We start from the raw sequence: 21,472 nt of genomic DNA on the forward strand, positions 1-21,472 counted from the left end.
GGTCATGCCTTTGTACCCTTGCAAGAACCTTGTTCGTACATGCTATGTGAGAAAGAGGGGCCAGTGCAGAGTAGAGGAGGGCATGGAAATCTAGCCACTTGCTTATGCAGCTTATGGTGCTCTCTCATCTATTTGTGCCCAGTCCTAGATGCACTGATTCCCATTTACAATAAATTGCTGCTGGGCCCACCTGACCTTCTGACATGGTGCCTCTGACAAAATCCAGTCCTGGCCAAAAGGTCTTTAGGTGCTACAGCACAACTGGGCTCAGTAGCTTATGAGGAGCTGTTCTATGAATGATGTGTAGTTCTTTGCTGCAAAAGATGTGGCATTCAGCTGGAATCCCGGGATTCATGTAGCAATTTCTATCAAGCTTGCCATGCACTCCCCATAGCATCTTTTGCCGCTAAAGATATCTCTATCTACACAACATATGGCCCAAGCAGCTGAGCCACTTTTATCATGGTCTGGACCTGCTACAGATCCCCTTCCTTTTCTGGGTCCCAATCGAATCTGGAAACCTTCCATGTCACTCAGCAAATGAGTCAAAGCAGTATTCCTGAGTATAGAATATTCTGCCTCTGAGAACCTAAAGTGATTTTTGTAGATATTTGGTATGGTAGATGCTGTGGTGTGCTACTGAGATCCCTTCTTTGTGACCAGGGAAATGGAGGCGGGGGGCTATTATTGTAGAATAGGAGCTTTAAAAGGCAGAATGATCAAAAGAAATTTTTTTGCAGGCTTTGCTTTGACCTCTATCCACACAAACCAAATATATGAAAAGGCATCTTTCAGATAATTGGAGAAATTTGCATGTAAAATAAATACATTATATATAATTATTATTGATCTTGTTACATATCCTAATGGTAGGGTGGTTATATTTTTAAAAAGGCCATTTCCTACTGGAGATGAAGACTGAAATAAAGGTAAAATAACATGATGTCTGCAATTTGCATGAAAACTTTTCAGAAAAATAGAAGTATGGGAGATGTAACAAGAGTGATAAAATGCTGTTAACTGTTGAAGCTGAGTGATGAGTGATGAACATTCATCCTGTTATTCTCTCTACATTTGCTTAAAATATCCGTAACAAAAATATCTAAGGACATGTAATAGGTTATTGTGATGTGCCCCCAATCACTGCCCATAAGCACCAAAATATCTATTGTTGCTCCTTGACTCCCAATTTCCCTTCCAAGATAGGAAACTAGATCCAAATTTCAAATGTTAGATGCAGGAAGGTTGAAACTCCTTAAAACATAAATGGAAACATCAAAGGTTATGAAAAACAGAACTTTTCTGTATATTGTTCATCAAATGAGAACCAGAGCCTAGCACCCTGCTTGTGCCAGGGTAGGTGATGAATAAATGTTCTTGGAAATTAAAATGCAAGACATATTCCCTAGCTTCTCCTTCCTGTCTGCATCCACCATTCCCTTAGTTTGTTTCTGTCTCTTGGACTCTCTGGACTCTATTAGGAATCTGTGCCCAACAAATAAGGTCATGAGATCCTGCTGTCTTCTCTTTGGCCATGTGTGAGCATCCGTGCTTGATATGCAACTACTATTTTTATTGCCATTATTAGTAATGACCTCCCCTCTTTAGAAACAACTCCTCTTCCAAGTGGGTATTCCACATAAATGAAATGTTAGAGAAGAACATAATAGGTAAAACATGTTTAAGAAATAGTAAGACAGCAGGAAGCTGGGGAGTGGAAAGCCCAGCTCCACTGCAGAGTGAAGTCAGGGCTGACTCAAAACCCCCAAGGACCTGTGGGGAGAGTGTCAGACTTCTGGCCAGGAACTGAGAGGAACGTCTGCAAAATATGTATACCCAAGCAACTAACCACTTCAACCTCCCACTATCCTTTCTCTAGGCCCTGTAAGAGCTGTCTCGACACAGCTTCCACCCTCTTTTCCTCAGTGAAGTCCAAAATCAGCAGTCAATGTTGACATCAATGTGCACCGGACTAGAGCCCCAGGTAAAACAAAAGACGCCTGCAAAAAGGCAAATGAGAAAGGAACTCAAGGAAAGTTCATGATGGAAAAATAAACACCGTCAAAACTAACATCCATTGTGGGGAAAGAGGGGGAAACCAAAGAGACAAGATCAGCCAGAAAAAATAAGAATAAAAACAATGAGAAAAGCCAAGAATGGAGTGGGGTTGGGGTGAGGGGGCAGAATGGACTAAAATGAAATACAGGCATAATTCTCCAAAGAAAACTAGAGGAAAAGTTAGGGGCAGAATTAGCATTTGGGAGCAAGGAGCTAAAAGCTTTTACATACTTTGTCTCACTGAATCGTCGTACCACTGTGAAAAGTGAATATTGCTCATTACCATTTTGCAGAGGTGGAAATAGAGGCTTAGAAGCCAAACAAATTGGTTTTAGGATGTACAGATAGCAAAAGGTGGAGCAGAATTTGAACACAGTCCTTCTAACTTCAAAATTTACACTCTCTTGTAGGCTACCCTAGGTTTGAAAAGCAGTAAACACAACTTCTACATTTGGTTGGCTGCATTCATTAATACTAATAACCATATGTTCAGTTATTCCTTAATTTGAGATCATTTCTTGAAATGGATCCCAAATGCTTTTTTTTTTTTTTGGCTGTGCGGGGTCTTTGTTTCTGCACACCAGCTTTTCTCTAGTTGTGGTGAGCAGGGGCTACTTTCTACTTGCCGTGCTTAGGGCCTTCTCATTGAGATGGCTAAGCTCGGCAGCATGTGGAATCCTCCTAGATCAGGGATTGAACCCATGTCCGCTGCATTGACAGGTGAATTCTTAACAACTAGAGAAGTCCTTGAATGCTTTTGTTCCATCAAAAATGTTATCCTTCTCACTTCACCCAGACTCTCGATCTAGGAATCTCTCCTCATGGATACACCATCTAACTACATCCAAGCAGCTAAGGTAAAAGGTGACAGCACTATCCCACCTGCTCAGATGACTCTAAAGCTGTCATATATATATATATATTCCAATCTGGGACCAATCTGAGATGGCCTAAAATATAGTGGGAAAGAGTCAGGGACAGCAGGTTACTGAAACTGCCTTCAATATGAAAATATCCTTGAAGCTGATGATGAAAGAATGAGAGCAATGAATGTGTGGATCTAATGTGTGTTGGGAATCTGAACAGTAAATGTCTTATATCCCCATTAGAACATAAGCTTCTAGAGGGCAAGGACCACATGTGGTACTTTTATTTTGTCCATAAATAGTACAGTGCTTTAAAATTCACAGGCACTCAAAGATTAGTGAAATAATTGAATGAATACTAGGTGTTAATGGCCTTGTGAACTGGGACAGTATCAAGATATCTTTCTCCTTTTCAAAAGTACAATTACTCTTAAATGTCATCTTTAACTCTAGAAGAAAGGAAATCAGGACAATAGCATGACTAAGTTTTGGACCCAAACTAGCTCCTCTTTCAGCAAAAAGGAAAAGTACCAGGTTGGTGGAAAAGTAATTGAGGTTTTGCATTGTTGAAATTTTCTGTTTGATATCGGAATACATTCTTAAATAAATGTGGTTATGTTACACATTATTTTAATGCTCCGTTCTCACTTTATATTTTTTACTGATAACTTATTGATTGTTATATATTTCATATTTATTTTAGACTAGGGAAATCATGTTAGACAAAAAGCAAATTCAAGCAATTTTCTTATTCGAATTCAAAATGGGTTGTAAAGCAGCAGAGACAACTGGCAACATCAACAATGCATTTGGCCCAGGAACTACTAATGAGCGCATAGAGCATACAGTGGTGGTTCAAGAAGTTTTGCAAAGGAGAGGAGAGTTTTGAAGATGAGGAGTGCAGTGGCCAGCCATTGGAAGTTGACAACGACCAATTGAGAGGATCACCAAAGCTGATCCTCTTACAACTACATGAGAAGTTGCCAAAGAACTCAGTGTTGACCATTACCATCGTTCAGCATCTGAAGCAAATTTGAAAGGTGAAAAAGTTCTATAAGTGAGTGCCTCATGAGCTGACTGAAAAAAAAAAAAAGATTGTTTTAAAGTGTTGTCATCTCTTATTCTATGCAACAACAACGAACCATTTCACAATTGGATTGTGATATGCAATGAAAAGTGGATTTTATGTGACAACCAGCAACAACCAGCTCAGTGGTCATTGAATCTCAGAGATGAAGCTCCAAAACACTTTCCAAAGCCAAACTCGCACCAAGAAAAGGTCACTGTTTGGTGGCCTGCTGCTGGTCTGATCCAAAACAGCTTTCTGAATCCTGGTGAAACCATTACATTTGAGAAGTATGCTCAGCAAATCAATGAGCTGCACTGAAAAGTGCAATGCCTGCAGCTGGCATTGGTCAACAGAATTGGCCCAATTTTTTATGACAATGCTCAACCGCACATCACACAACCAACACTTCCAAAGTTGAGTGAATTGGGCTATGAAGTTTTGCCTCACCCACCATATTCACCTGACCTCTCACCAACAGACTACCACCTTCAAGCATCTCAACAACTTTTTTCAGGGAAAATGCTTCCACAACCAGCAGAAGGAAGAAAATGCTTTCCAAGAGTTCACTGAATCCTGAAACACAAATTTTTATGCTACAAGAATAAAAAAACTTATTTCTCTCTGGCAGAAATGTGTTGATTGTAATGGTTCCTATTTTGATTGATAAAGATGAGTTTGAGCCTAGTTACAATGATTTAAAATTCACTATCTGAAACTGCAATTACTTTTTCACCAACCTGAACAATGAAGTTCTGGGGCACTCAGGACATAAAAAGAAGTGCTAATATGACAGCAATCACAGGATATTGGTTTCCCTTTATCCCACAGGTTTCTTCCCTACGAATTTTTAAGTATGTTCTCACCCCTCAGAGTTCTTACATTCCACATTCAGAAGCATAACGCAACAGTCCTCAACATTTTTGGCACCAGGAACTAATATCATGAAAGACGGACAGGTGGTGGTGGGGTGGGGGTATGATTCAAGCACATTACATTTATTGTGCATTTTATTTATATCATTTTTACATCAGCTCCACCTCAGATCATCAGGCATTAGATCCTGGAGGTTGGGACCCCTGGTATAAGGCTTATAAATACTAGGCAGTGTCTGTGTAGACAAAGTCTGGTCTTCCAGTGGGAATTCTTGAGCCCGTGTAAGTTTGGATCTTTCCACAATGAACCCCTTCTCCAACATGATTTTACAGGCCCCTCAGATTTACTGGCTGAGCTCTGAATACAGTGTTGATTTTCCTGGTTCATAAAGCCAGGCAGAGTTTCTGCTGCCAGACAGGTGTATTTGTTTTTGAATGATAAGGACATTCACTTGCTCTCAGTTTAGGCTAATAATAAACACTTTAGACATCCTTCAAAATCTGAAAGAGGAAAGAATAAAAAACCCTCAGGCAACAACGTCTGTTAATGGACTCCACTTCCTTAGAGAACATATGGCCTTGTACAAGAGTGGGATTCTGGCTGGCTAACTTTTCAGGCAAGCAAACCCTCTGAATATTGCTTTTGATAGCCCTCTCCCATCAGTAGAGCCCTGAGGTCCATTTTACCTGATTAAAAGGAAGAGAACCAGGACAAATAGAAAAACAAAAAAGAATATATTGGCCCCAAAGAGATACAGAGGGAGTCAGTGCCAAGACCTCTTTTTCCCCTGTAGCCAAGCAGCCTATAAACAGGAGGTTTGATGAGACAAACAGTAGCAAAAGCAGACCCAGGATGGTAACCAGGGGAAAATGAGTATGGCAAAGGAACATTCAAGAAGGAAGACCGCAGAACAATTTTGCTTGTACTTTAAGCAGCCTAAAAACCTAATCTTTCAAACAAGTTGGTTTAGAAAGGGATGAATGTCCAGATTCACAGTGCTCGGTCTCTCTGCCTTGATTATTAAGGGATGGTGGGTAACTTCCAGGATCAAGTCCTCCAGAAACATGAGGAAGGGTAGAAAAAACTGCCAGCATCCTGGACACTGACACTGTAAGCCAGCCCTTCCTCAGGCTGACTGTCTGAGCCACTAATCTCACTTGTCAACCTCGATTCTTAATCTGACCCCCACTGTTATTGTTTCTTCACCACCACCCATCACCTGAAAGGAGTTGACTTTGGCTGGAATCTGGGCATCACAGGTTGGCTCCCTCAAAACTCTTGATGGGCTCATAGTGGAGGAGAAAGGAACAGCTCTGCCCCAGGAAGGGAGGTGGGGCACACAGCATCCATCATCTCCAGGGCTGTCTGGGACTGGCCATCAGCACTAGCCAGTGGTGAGGATTAGGCTTCTTTTTTTTCTAATTATCCATTTTTTAAATTTTTATTTATTTATTCTTGGCTGTGCTGGATCTTTGTGGCAGCTCAGGCTTTTCTCTAGGTGTGGTGAGCAGGGGGCCACGTTTTGTTGCAGTACACAGGGTTCTCACTGCAGTGGCTTCCCCTGTTGCAGAGCATGGGTTCTAGGACAAGTAGGCTCATTGGTTGCAGCTCCCAGGCTTTAGAACACAGGCAGAGAAGTTGTGGCACGGGCTCAGTTGATCCACGACGTGGGATCTTCCTGGACCAGAGATGGAACTCATGTCTCCTTCACTGGTAGGTTCTTGACTCCTCAGCCACCAGGGAAGTCCAGGATTGGGCTTCTTAGCTGACAATACTTCACAAACTTTGATACCAAATGCAGGGGAAAAAACAGCAGTTCCTCACATGAGGTAAGCATGAGACAGTGCCTGGGACCAACTGATCTTGCTTCCTTTTACTCTTTTCATGCAATTTCATCCTGATGATGAAGTCTCCGCAAATCAAACTAATCTTTCTCTTTCTCCAATTTTTATACATTGTTTAATCCCCAAAATAAACCTTCTCTGGAATATTTTACTTACACCTTTATTTCTTTCCCTGAAATACATTTGCACTTGAATAATAAGATTTGTTGTTCTCTTTTGAAAATGCAAAATTACTCCTAAATTTCCATTTTTAATTCTAGGTGGCACATACATGAGTGTCTATCTTAACAATTTTTCACTAGCAAAAAATTTTTATAACTTAAAAAGAGAAGAAAAGGGTATAGTAGAAGAACTTGAAAAATGTTTTCTATCCTGACTTTCTTCTCTTCCTTAGAGTTAGGATACAGTTAGAAAAAAATACTATTAGAAAATTAATGTTTTCTGAGCCATGTCTTTCTCTGATGTGAGTTTTGTATACAGAGACATGTTTTGCAGGTGATTACTAGAATAGCATCAGCTTTAAGGATAAGACTGGGCAGACACTCTGTGTTCTGTGCACACTTGCTTCATGGATTCCTCTTGCCTCACTTTCTTTACAATATTTCTTGTTTTATTGTCACATTATTTACAAAAGTCAAGACATGGAACTAACTTAAATGTCCATTGACAGTTAAATGGATAAAGAAGATGTGTCTATACGATGGAATCCCGCATGCACGCATGCTAAGTCACTTCAGTCATGTCCAACTCTTTGCAACACTATGGACTGTAACCTGCCAGGCTCCTCTGTCCATGAGATTCTCCAGGCAAGAATGATGGAATGGGTTGCCATGCCCTCCTCCAGGGGTCTTCCCAACCCAGGGGTCGAACCTGAGTCTCTTACACCTCCTGCATTAGCAGATGGGTTCTTTGCCACTAGAGCCACCTAGGAAGCCCCACAATGAAATCCTATTCAGTCATAAAGAAGAATGAAATCTTGCCATTTGCAAAAATATGGATGGATCTCAAAATATGGATATTCACTAAGTGAAATAAATCAGAGAAAGACAAATACCATATGAGTTCAGTTATATGTGGAATCTAAAAAACAAACTGAATGGACAAACAAAACAAACTCATAGATACAAAGAACAGATAGGTGGTCGGCAGGCAGAAGGGTGGGAGTTTGGATGGGTGGACAAAATGGATGAAGGGGATCAAGAAGTACAAACTTCCAGTTATAAAATAAATGTCATGGATGGGAATTCTCTGACGGTGCATGGCTTTCACTGCCGTGGGTCCAGGGTTCAATCCCTGGTGGGGGAACTAAGATCCCAAGAGCCATGCAGCACAGCCTAAATAAATAAATAAAACTTTAAAATAAATGAAATAAATGTCATCAGGATGTGATATAATGTGCAGCATGATGACTATAGTCAAATACTGCATAGCAAATTTCAAAGGCACTAAGAAAGTAAACCTTAAAAGTTCTCATCACAAGAAAAACTATTTGGTAATTTTGATGTTGACAGATGGTAACTAGACTTACCCTGGTAATCATTTTGTAATGTATACAAACGTCGAATCATTAAGTTGCACACCTGAAACTAATGTAATATTGTGTGTCAATTATACTTAAAGTATGTGGGTATTAGTTATATTCCTTCTCTTTTTCTGTATGCTGCGATTTTTTCATGATTAAAAGTTTAAAGGATGAATGGAAGGAAAGAAAAGAAGTAGAAAGAGAGGAAGAAAGGTAGGGAGGGAGGAAAAAAGGGAGAAATTCTTCCTAAAGACCCTGAAAGATATGGGGCTGAGCTGGTTTTCTTGTTCTGAGAACTCTAATGGGAAACAATAGCTCATAACACAATGGTTTAACCACCCATGTCCAATCACTGTTGCTTACACAGTCACTCTGTGATCACCTAACTCCCACGCCCCCAGACTTCTCCATGAACTTGCACAGAGAACCTGCTCTTTGAGAGTCCTCTACAGTGTTGCTTTGAGGCTCTCTGCTGGCCATTATCGGAGAAGGCAATGGCACCCCACTCCAGTACTCTTGCCTGGAAAATCCCATGGACAGAGGAGCCTGGTAGGCTGCAGTCCATGGAGTCGCGAAGATTCAGACATGACTGAGCGACTTCACTTTCACTTTTCACTTTCATGCATTGGAGAAGGAAATGGCACCCCACTCCAGTACTCTTGCCTGGAGAATCCCAGGGACAGTGGAGCCTGGTGGGCTGCTGTCTGTGGGGTCGCACAGAGTCGGACACGACTGAAGCGACTTAGCAGCAGCAGCTGGCCATTATTCTATGAGCCTGATTTGTAGGTGAGACTTACCCTAGAATGAGTACTCCACACCTGCTCCTTTGTGTGGTTCCAGGATGTCCTCTCATTGTTGACCGCCTAAATTGAGCTAGTTGAGGTGGCTATTGCTAACTGGATGAACCAGTCAACATATGTGAAAACCTGCTGGGTAAGTCTTTTGGATAAGCTCTTGTTTCTCTTATAAAGTGGGCCTTTTCATAATTTTGTCATTAATCTTTTGCCCTTCACCCTTTAGCTCCTTCTTCCTGTCTAGACAGCAGACAAGAAGCCTGGAACCATGGCAGCCATCCGGAGATCCTAAGGTGACCATAATAAGGATGACAGTGAAGTGGGAAGAAGGAAAAAGCACTGGTGAGCCACCTTGCCAGGCTTAGAATTTCTGTTGAGAAGAACAATTAACACCCTGTAAAACTGAAACCTTGGAGAAGGGTTTTCCATAATTCGCAGCTGAAAACATATCTAACTGACTTGAATGATTTTGCCACCTCACAGAAGATTTGGTGCTGCCGCTAGAGTCATTCCCAGCCTCATACCACCCAATGATAATGCCCCAGTCAGAACTTGGGCTGCCCACAAGTTGCCCACAAGTGAGACTTTCTTGTGTCATATATCCCACACTCCCCTGAGGGACTGGCCTTAGGCTCTGAGCTTAACTGTTTCTTTTGTTTTCTTTGAATTTTTATTCTGAAAGAGCCACTTGATTTTTTCAGACTATTTAGCTAGGTCCAGTTCTTTCAAACTAGGCAACCTTGATACCTTTACTCCTAGAGAATTACCTAAATACTGAGCCAAAGAAATTGAATATAGTCTATGCATGCTGGTAAATGCAGTCATGAAATCTTTCAAGAAATAAATCTTTCTGTGGTCTGTAGAAATGTCTGGAGACTCTGAGAAGAATCCTGGTTTTCCTATTGGAGAGACAGACAGGGAGAAAATGCAGTTTGTTTTCGTAAACTTCCAAAGTTTAAGTAAATAAGATTCGGCTAGTAATCAGAATAAAAATCCCTCACCTTAGCACTGCTAACAAACCAAGACAGAATGACTTTCTCTTACCCTTAGTCCTCAGGCCTTGGCTTTGGACTGGGTCCCAAAATGCTTTCTGTTTTGGAAACCCCAAACCATGCAAAACTCAGTAGGTCTGGGGTTTGAACATATGAATAAAAAAAGCCAAGTTTCCGCCTGACCTTGGCTAACCTTAAATCAATCGTTCCTCCAGTGCTAGTCTGCCCAACAGTGAAGCTTGTGGTTTCATCTTGGTTTTACCACAAAACTTTGTGATGAAACACTAAGAACCCACTGAGATTTGCACTTCCATTCCTGTCTTGTTTCAAACTCTTTTTACAAAACCTGATGACTTCTACAGCATTTAACTATGCAACTCTGTAATTTCTCTTACGTTCCACATGGGCTCAGGACCAAATTTTTGCATAGCAACACTTTATGAGACTCCAATGATGAAAAAAATCAGAGAAGAGAACTAAAATCCATTCAGTGTGAAATCAAGAAGATTCTATGAATATAACACAAATCTATACGCCATCACTATTAGACTAACTGTAAGAGCAGCTCAAGTAATTTGAAAATCTCAGTTTAAAAAACTGCTGGGGATTGTGTACCATGGGATAGAGGAGCTGGAGGAAGGAAACCCCAAAATTAGCAAATGTTGCCCCAGACTAGAAATGCAAGAAACATAGAACAGGCATAGTGCTAATTATTTGTCCAAGATGTTCACCAAGTGAAGAGTAGCTTCATGTTTTCCAGCCCACATATCTAGGTCAAATCAGGACGCACAGACAGAGAGAAGCTAACAATCTGAATGTACAACCATTAGCAAGGACAGAATACTTCAGTCTCATGATCTGATTGTACCACGGTAAGTTTAAGAAGTAACATCTCCATTCTGTATTCGCTTGGCATTGATGTAGGTACAGACAAGAGTGCCAAATGTCATGCTATCTCATACAATATAGATACTTTTTTATTGAGGTGTAATTGACATATAACATTGTATTAGCTTTAGTTGTACAACAGAATGATTCTATATTTGTATACATTGTGTAAGGGCTTCTAAGGCGGCACTAGTAGTAAAGAACCCTCCTGCCAATGGCAGAGACAAAATGAGACACGGGTTCAATTTCTGGGTCGAGATGATACCCTGGAGGAGGGCATGGCAACCCATTCCAATATTCTTGCCTGGAGAATCCCATGGACAGAGGAGCCTGACGGGCTACAGTCCATGGGGTCGCAAAGAGTTGGACACAACTGGAGTGACTTAGCACACATGCATTGTGTAAGGATCACCACGGTAACTCTAGTTAACATCCTTCATATAGATTCTTGTCAACTAAAAATCTCAGGAAAAATATCATCAGCCACCCATTATTTCCCCATAAAATACCGGATTGCAACCTCCAAAATACTGGATTGTAACCTCCTTGCATTATCAGGGTTCTGAAATGGACATACCCAGAAATAAAAACAGAAAGCTTTTTCTGCCTTGAGCCCTTTCCAAATCTGAGTCCTATTTGGTAGCTTTAGAAATTTAGCCGCAAAAGCCCATTAACAAATTTTGAACAAAGAAAGAGAATTTTACTTTAGCCCAGCAGACTCCTTTGTGAATTATACATGATGTTTTCCAGTGATAGAAAAAAGGAACCAAGGCAGAACAAATTCATGCCACAAGTTTCTGTAAAATCCTGAAAGCAGAAAACTGGTCTCATGATGTCAAGAATATACTAAAGATAATCCTTGGGTCAGTGATAACCTAAGGAACTCCTAGAACTTTAAAATTTCTGCAAAAGTGATTTTTTTTTTAAATGACTCAAGGAAAAAGCTACAGTGATTGTCCCTCTCCTAGGGCCCCTTCCTGCCCTTCTCCCAAGTAGTCAATGTACACAGTGCTACACAATTTTCATGTCTTTCCAAAGGGCCAATGTGATAGAAACATAATAAAGCTCTTAACAGAATGTATACATGCGTTTATAAAGAGTCACGTCTACCTTCTTGACCTCAATGGAAATTACAAATTGCCCCAAAGCTATGAGACCCAGTCTACAGAATTGTCCCATAAGTCACAGGTGAAGTCATCGCCACAGAACCCATTAGAGTGAAGCAATGCTAAGAGATGCTTCTCCACTAAACTCCAAACAGGGGCTATGGCTCCAAAGCCAAAATTTTAGGATGCGATGACATATTTGGCATTCAAGCCAACACATAGCCACAGTCAAGGAGTCCCTAATTTCCTACCCTGCTACAAGATACAGGTATAGGCTTCTTATGCTAAAAGCCACCCACCAACTGCCTATGTCACCAACATATAAAACTCTTGAGCTCATAATCTAAACAGAGAACTATTTACTATATTCTTGGCACAGGCAAGCTTATAGACAATAGCTCGGTGGAATGTTTTTAAATTGAGTTTGTTTCCTGAGTATGTTTTTCTTAAAAATCTGCACACTTACCCAAAGATCACATTACTTATTAGACATTACAGCTGTCCTTTGACCTAAAATCAAAGGGGTGTTACTTGGGCCTGTTCCCATAACTGCAAATAACTCCCCTAGTCCTGGACTGAAGTACAGGAAAATATTTGTGTGCAACATCCAGCAGGTGGCACTCACATCCAAGGCTACCGGGAGCTTTACTGTTGGCCAGAGAAATCTCTGTTCACACACACACACACACACACACACACAATGTGTTCTTACACCTCAGTAAATAGTAGACAGATCCCTTCTTAGTAAAAGACCATGAACTTCACTCCTAATGTCTTCCTTTTTTTAATACTTATTTACTTGACTGTGTTGGGTCTTAGCTGTGGCATGTGAGGTCACGTGTGATCTTTCTTTGCTGCAAATGAGCTCTAGTTTTGACATGGTCTTAGTTGCTCCATAGCATGTAGGATCTTGGATACCCCACCAGGGATCAAACCTGCATCCCCTGCATTGCAAGGTTTATTCCTAACCACTGGCCCACCAAGGAAGTCCCCCTAATGTCTTCTTAAATAAAGTTTTGATATTGGACATAAGCAATCGGTTGATTTAAGTAATTTTAAATAAAGTAATCCAAGAATGGGGCTTCCCTGGTGACTCAAACAGTAAAGAATCTGCCTACAGTGCAGGAGACCCAAGTTCAATACCTGGGTCAGGAGGATCCCCTGGAGAAGGGAATGCCTACCCACTGCAGTATTTCCGCCTGGAGAATTCCATGGACAGAGGAGCTTGGCAGGCTATGCTCCATGGAGTTGTAGAGTCAGACATGACTGAGCAACTAACACTTTCACTTTTTTTTTTTTCAGTCCAACAGAGAAATTTCATACTGAAAACATATTTCATAGATGTTATGGGCTGAGTGTTTGTGTCCCTCAGTATTCATGTGTTGAAATCTAATCCCCCAACGTGATGATATTTGGCAGTGGGGCCTTTGAGGGGTAATTAGATCATGAGAGCGTAGCTCTCATGAATTGGGTTAGCACCCTTAGAAGAAGAGGCCAGAAAGCTACCTCTGCTCTTTGTGCCATGTGAGGACACAGCAAGAAGACAGCTCTCTTTAAACCAGGAAGGAGCACTCATCAAGAACCCAGCCATGCTGGCATCTTGTTCTCCGACTTCCAGCTTCTAGAACTGAGAGAAATAACTGCCTGTTGTCTAAGTCACCCAGTCTATAACAATTCGGCCTAAGATATTTCTGATATCCCTTTCCTGATTTGCCAACGTTGGTAACAGGATTGAGAAGCCACATGTCACTTTGAATATCAAAAATCAAGCCAAAGCCACTTTGAATAAGAGTGAATTGAGCAGAGGAAAAAAAAAGACAAAAAGACGTTCCTTGCTAAAGTTTCTCTTAATATGACAATAGTGGCTACAGTTGCCAAATCATGTTCGTAAAGGCCCAGAAATTGTTTTGCTAAAAGGATGGAATCATCGTGATGCTTAGAATTTTTCTACCTTTGAGTCACAAGTGCTAATTATTATTAATCCACAGCAGCTCTCCTTGAACAAGTGAAACCAATTACTCTATTATTTTAGCAAAGTAAATTAGGTATACTAATACTAGCAAACACTCCCACTTACTGAGTGTTTATTATATTGTTGCACTGAAAAACCTGCAACACAATAATTTAATCTTTACAGCAACTTCATGAGGCAGGTAGTACAATTATCTCCACGTTGTAGGAAAAGGAAAATGAAGTTTAAAGGCAAGTTACATAACCTATTTATTTTAGCGTCACGTCCTCATTTGCAAAGTGAGAATAAAAGTATAAAAGTGTAAACTATTTCTTAGGGTTGTAAAAATTAAGAGTCCATACAAAGAATTTAGCCTAGTAAATCCTCAATATGTGATTACAACTACTGCTGCAGCTGCTACTACTACTACTCCTGCCATGACTACTATTGCAATTTATTATTATTATTATTAAGGTTAATTGCTCAGGGTCACACAGACAGAAAAATGGCAGAGTCAAAATTTGAACTCAGGTCTGCCTGATTCCAAACCTTGGGTGCTTAGCCTATAGGAGACAATGCTTCCAAACAACTAACCAATGGTAACTGAACAGAAGAGCACTTCTGGAAATATGGAAGTTACTCTTTTACGAAGAGAACATACAAGACGAGTCATCAGAAAACAGCCATCTCACCTACTGTATGGCACAGGGAACTCAACACTCTATAATAACCTGTATGGAAGAAGAATATGGGGAAAAAAATGGATATATGTATAACTGAATCACTTGCTATACACCTGAAACTAACACAACATTGTACATCAACTATATTCTAATATATAATAAAAACTAGATTAAAAAAAGAAAAAACAGCCATCTCTTTAACTTTTTCCTCCAGATCCAAACACACCTCTGCAGAGCAAATGCCTCTCCCCGCCTCACCCATCTTGAGGGTCAAGAAGACCTTTTTGACCAAAATATGATATCCTAATGGTCACAGAATCACATCCCTTTCAAGGGAGGTGGGTAAGGAACTAAAATTTAATGAAGAACTATTTCTGGTGCACGCCTGAAAAAACAAGCACTGAGCCGAGGTGACCACACCATAGAATGCAGAGCCAAGTCCTGATCCTGCCTTATCCAGTATCAGCAATGTAACTTGAGTGAGTTACAGTCCAGGCACATCAATCACAGTGAATGGTGATGCTGAACTATGGCATTAGGGAACAAGTTCTCTGACTAGTGACTTTCATAAGTTTGGCAAGATTTTGAATATTTCTTGATCGGTTCTAGTCCATCCAGCTACTTGTTTCACTCACTTGACATTTTTCTAACTGCTTTGGAATTCATATGTGAAATTGTTTTGAGTAGTATATTCACATATTACACTGAAACCCCATTCCTAGTCTGTCAAGATAAAATGAATTGATTTAAATTATATTATTCTGCAGTTTGGATTCCCAAGACTTTTGTGTATATCTGTGTTTTAAGCAATCATTTCTTGAACACCTTGGCCACAGTGGTTTATAAACAATCTAGACACATAGTTTTCCCTTCTGAGAATTCAACACATATCTCTGGAGTACTCTCAAGTTGTCAAATGTCCTGATAGTAAAGGCTGATATTAAATCATGTACTAGGCACTATGCTTAACACTTTAAATACATTACTTAATCTTTTTTAATGTTTAAAAAGGGACTTCCCTGGTGGCTCAAACGGCAAAGAGTCTGCCTGCAACACAGGAGACCAGGGTTCAAACCCTGGGTTGGGAAGATCCCCAGGAGAAGGAACTGGCAACCCACTCCAGTACTCTTGTCTAGAGAATTCCATGGACAGAGGAGCGTGGCTATTCCATGGGATTGCAAAGACTAGTCTAAGCCAGGTGTTCTTAACCTAGAATTAAGTTCAGGGTATCCATGAATTTAATGGAGGCAAAAATCACCCCTATACTTTAATTAACCTCTAAATGAAATTTAGCATTTCCTTCAACCATCAGTATAGGCAGGAAACCAAATAGTATTCATAATACCAATTTGTCACTGATAGAAATTACAGATATTTTCAAGTCACATTACAGTTGTTGCAGATATCTTAGAATATCAGTCATATCAGTCACTACTTAAAAATTACACTAATTATTAATTACTACTAGAGTCTAAAGTTAGATCATATATTTAGTAATTTTGTTAAGTATATTTCTTTATAGGTGATTTCAATGGTATTCATTCAAAATCATTATTCTGAGAAGGGGGTCTGTAGATTTCACAAAACTGGCCAAGGTGTAGTTGGTACAAAATAGAATAAGAATCTCTATTCAAGGTTGATCACAATAAATCCGAATCCCCTGCCCCCCAAGCCAGTGATTGGTTTATAAATTAGCTTATGACTCAATTCTGGCCAATGAGACAAGGGAAAATCTTTTGGGAACTTCCCAGGTGATCCAGTAGTTAAGATTCCGTGCTTCCACTGTAGGGGCACTGGCTTCCATCCTTGGTTGGGGAACTAAGATCCCACAGTGTGGCCAAAAGAGAGAAAAATCTTGTGAGGGAGGGGGCTTCTAAAAACAGCTTCCTCTCTCCTGAAGGCTCCCAGAAGAGTTTCTCTTGTGCCTCTAGATGCAGCTGAGACAAGATGAGATAGACGTCTAGCACCACTGCAACCATCTTGCAACCAGCCTAGGAATGATCATAACACAGAAGTAGGGATAACATCAACACTCAAAGATGGTCTGGCCGGGAGGCACGGTGTGAGCAGGCTGTGGGAGGCTGTGCCTGGAGCCTGCCCTCCTGTTTTAGCCAGTTTGGGTTATGGTTTTCTGATATTTGCAGCCATACGCACATTAACCCTGTGCTGCCACACTCTGACCTTAGGGAAAAGGCCTCTCTGACAAAGTAACGCTCAAGCAACAGGAAGGGTTAGGCAGAAGAGAGGCGATCTTAAGGTAAGAGGAAATAGAATCGGTAAGGTCTTTGAAGAGGGAATGACTTGGCTTGTTTGAGGCACTAAAAGCTGGTAGGACTGAAGTAGGGTGACTGAAGAGGAGCATGAAATGAGATAAGATTAGCAAAAAAGATCACGCAGGGACTTCTAAGCCACAGTAAGAAGTTTAGACTTAATTCTAACGGGAAGTTGTTGAAGGACTCAAAGCAGAGAAGTGACATGATCCAAAGCTCATTCTGGCTGCTGCTGTTTAGAGAACACACTGGGAAGAGGGAGTAAGAATCCAGGTGAGAGATGGTGATGGCCTGGGCTATAGAATAAAAACATTAATTGGAACAATTATCTTCACATTTTAGTTTGTGGGAGAATCCCTTGTGGTATTTGTTTAAGATGCAAGTAAGCACACTGGTGAAAAAGCTGGCTTAAAACTCAACATTCAAAAAACGAAGATCAAGGCATCCAGTCCCATCACTTCATGGCAAATAGATGGGGAAACAATGGAAACTGTGAGAGACTTTATTTTCTTGGGCTCCAAAATCACTGCAGATGGTGACTACAGCCATGAAATTAAAAGATGCTTGCTCCTTAGAAGAAAAGCTATGACAAACCTAGACAGTGTATTAAAAAGCAGAGACATTACTTTGCCAATAAAGGTCTGTATACTCAAAGCTATGGTTTTTCCAAGTAGTCATATACAAATATGAGAGTTGGAACATAAAGAAGGCTGAGCACCAAAGAATTGATGCTTTTGAACTGTGGTGTTGGAGAAGACTCTTGAGAGTCCCTTGGACTGCAAGGAAATTAAATCAGTCAGTCCTAAAGGAAATCAGTCCTGAATATTCATTAGAAGGACTGATGCTGAGACTGAAACTCCAATACTTTGGCTACCCGATGCGAAGAACTGACTCATTAGAAAAGACCCTGATGCTGGGAAAGATTGAGGGCAGGAGGAGATACGGGCAACAGAGGATGAGATGGTTGGATGGCATCACTGACTCAGTGGACATGAGTTTGAGCAAGCTCTGGGAGATAGTGAAGGACAGGGAAGCCTGGTGCGCTGCAGACCATGGGATCGCAAAGAGTCGGACATGACTGAGCGACTGAACAACAACAAAGCACACCAGTGGATTCTGATGCAGGTATTCTATGGAACACACCTGTGAAACACAAATATAGAAATGCTCATTAAGACCTTTGACTCTAAGCAAGACCATTTTCCAAAAATAACCATCTCCCATTCTTTATATTTTCTCCCAATATTTACCTGGAAAAGACTTCCAGCTTTTCCAGGTAAAAGTCCTTAGGTCCCAAATGCCTGAGAGTCACATGGTTTTCCCTGAAGTCTCACCTCATTCTCTCTGAGCATAGCCTATCTATTCCCTCTGTGTTATACTCAATAACAGAAGAAACGTTCCTATAACTCTCTGTCCCTAATGTTCCTGAACAGCATTCTTTCATCCATTCAACAACCACTTACTGGAGTTCCCTGCTGGTACAGTGGCTAACAGTCCACCTGTCAATGCAGGGGTCATAGGTTTGATCCCTGGTCTGATCTGGGAAGATTCCACATGCCATGGGGCAACTCAGCCAGAGAGCCACCACTAATGAGCCCCTGTGCCACAACGACTGAAGCCCACAGGCCCTAGAAGCCACCACAATGCGAAGCCCAAGCACCACAACAAAGAGTAGCACCCACTCACCACCACGAGAGAAAGCCTGCATGCAGCGACAAAGACCCAGCACAACCAAAAATAAAGGGGAAAAAACCACCTACTAAGTACTCTCTAAGTATTCAGTGCTCAGGTGCTTAGCACTGAGCGAGGGTCTGGCAGTACCAAGATAAATAAAGCACACCCTCTCATATGATAGATATCCATCTTCTTCCTCTATCTTCCCTCGTATACCAACATTTAGATAGCTTTATGAAGGAGAAAAGAAAGAACACAACAGGAAATTAGATTCAGTAGAAAACAGGAGCAGAATAAGACTTTGGGAAAATATAGCCTAATGAGACTCTCCTCAGATCCTGCACGTAGAGAGGGTCTTACTAAAAAATCTCTTACCTGCACCTTAAACAAAGAACAGGCAGCCTCTAATAGCAGAAAAACATCTAACTACCTGAGAGCACTCCACTGACAAATATTGAATATGCAGCAGAGAAAACTATCTGTATAGATTGTTTACAAACACAAAGGTCAAGGTTTTCTTCTTGAGGGAAAGAAGAAAGAGAAAGGAAATATAATGCCATCTTCTGAGGTTGACCAAGACAAGGTCCCCAGATCACTGCCTGCTGATCCCATCTGAAGGATGGACGGTTTGAGAACTCATGAGATATTATTGGGATTTCAGCCCCATTCCTAGGCCCTTTGATGTTTAATTAATGTGCTAAACTCAAGCTAAATAGGACTAAAAGGGGTTTGTTGAGAGGATAATTACTACTTTTAGAAACAACACCAGAAATTCTTTTTTTTTTTAAAGATAAATATTGAGGTGTTTGGAGTGGACATCAAAGGTGACAATAAAGCTTTAAGTACTTTTACCAAGAGTCTGAAAAGCAACTATTCAGTAAGTAACAGCCTGTTCTCACAAGTAATCTAGAACCTCAAATTTTTTTCCTAGCTACCCTGAACTCTTAACAAGATGGCAAACAATAGATTAGACAATTGCAATAAAGGAAATTATTTATTATGTACAAGTTACACACTTAGTAAATTGACTGCCAACATGTTGGGCACAGTTTCTCAGCGATCAATGCAAAGAAATGGAAGACAATAGAATGGGAAAGACTAGTGATCTCTTCAAGAAAATTAGAGATACCAAGGGAATATTTCATGCAAAGATGGACACAATAAAGGAAGAAATGGTATGGATCTAACAGAAGGATAAGATATAAGAAGAGGTGGCAAAAATACACAGAACTATACAAAAAAGATCTTCATGACCCAGATAACCATGATGGTGTGATCATTCACCTAGAGCCAGACATCCTGGGATGCAAAGTCCTGGGCCTTAGGAAGCATCACTATGAATAAAGCGAGTGGAGGTGATGGAATTCCAGTTGAGCTATTTCAAGTCCTAAAAGATGATGCTGTGAAAGTGCTGCACTCAATATGCCAGCAAAGCTGGGAAACTCAGCAGTGGCCAGAGGACTGGAAAAGGTTAGTTTTCATTCAAATTCCAAAGAAAGGCAATGTCAAAGAATGTTCTAACTACCGCACAATTGCACTCATCTCACACACTATGTAAGTAATGCTCAAAATTCTCCACGCTAGGCTTCAACAGTACATGAACCGTGAAATTCCAGATGTTCAAGCTGGATTTAGAAAAGGCAGAGGAACCAGAGATCAAATTGCCAACATCCGTTGGATCATCGAAAAAGCAAGAGAGCTCCAGAAAAACATCTACTTTTGCTTTATTGACTACACCAAAGCCTTTGACTGTGTGGATCACAATAAAATGTGGAAAATTCTAAAAGAGATGGGAATACCAGACCACCTGACCTGTCTCCTGAGAAATCTGTATGCAGGTCAGGAAGCAACAGTTAGAACTGGACATGGAACAACAGACTGGTTCCAAATTGGGAAAGGAATACATCAAGGCTGTATATTGTCACCTTGCTTATTTAACTTATATGCAGGGTACATCATGTGAAATGCTGGGCTGGATGAAGCACAGCTGGAATTGGAATTTCTGGGAGAAATATCAATAACCTCAGATATGCAGATGACACCACCCTTATGGCAGAAAGCAAAGAACTAAAGAGCCTCTTGATTAAAGTGAAAGAGGAGAGTGAAAAGTTGGCTTAAAGCTCAACATTCAGAAAACTAAGATCATGGCATCCAGTCCCATCACTTCATGGCAAATAGATGGTGAGAGAGTTTATTTTGGGGGGCTCCAAAATCACTTCAGATGGTGACTGCAGCCATGAAATTAGAAGACGCTTGATCCTTGGAAGAAAATTTATGACCAACCTAGACAGCATATGAAAAAGCAGAGACATCACTTTACCAAAAAAGGTCCATCTAGTTAAAGGTATGGTTTTTCCAGTAGTCATGTATGGATGTGAGAGTTTGACTATTAAGAAAGCTGAGCACTAAAGAATTGATGCTTTTGAACTGTGGTGTTAGAGAAGACTCTTGAGAGTCCTTTGGACTTCAAGGAGCTCCAACCAGTCCATCCTAAAGGAAATCAGTCCTGAATACTGATTGGAAGGACTGATGCTGAAGCTGAAACTATAATACTTTGGCCACCTGATGCGAAGAACCAACTCCTTGGGAAAGACCCTGATGCTGGGAAAGATTGAAGACGGGAGGAGAAGGGAACGACAGAGAATAAGATGGTTAGATCGCATAACCGACTCAATGGACATGAGTTTGAGTAGGCTCTGGGAGCTGGTGATGGACAGAGAAATCTGGCGAGCTACAGTCCATGGAGTTACAAAGAGTCGGACATGACTGAGCAACTGAACTGAACTGGGCACAGTAAGGTTTTCAGGCTACCAGAATACTTCTTGGCAGATCTCTGATGAAAATGTGGTTCTGATTCAAAATATAGAAAAAATTTTAAATAT

General features: G+C 40.7%; 1 protein-coding gene across 1 annotated transcript in view; it reads right to left on the bottom strand.

Moving 5' to 3' along the window:
* LOC145513431 (uncharacterized) overlaps positions 1–21,472 on the bottom strand; it is a 115,055-nt gene that overhangs the window by 81,746 nt on the left and 11,837 nt on the right. The window lies entirely within an intron of this gene.

Source organism: Giraffa tippelskirchi, chromosome 7, assembly GCF_054371585.1.
Source record: "Giraffa tippelskirchi isolate mGirTip1 chromosome 7, T2T-mGirTip1v1.2.pri, whole genome shotgun sequence".
Classification (NCBI taxonomy): domain Eukaryota; kingdom Metazoa; phylum Chordata; class Mammalia; order Artiodactyla; family Giraffidae; genus Giraffa; species Giraffa tippelskirchi.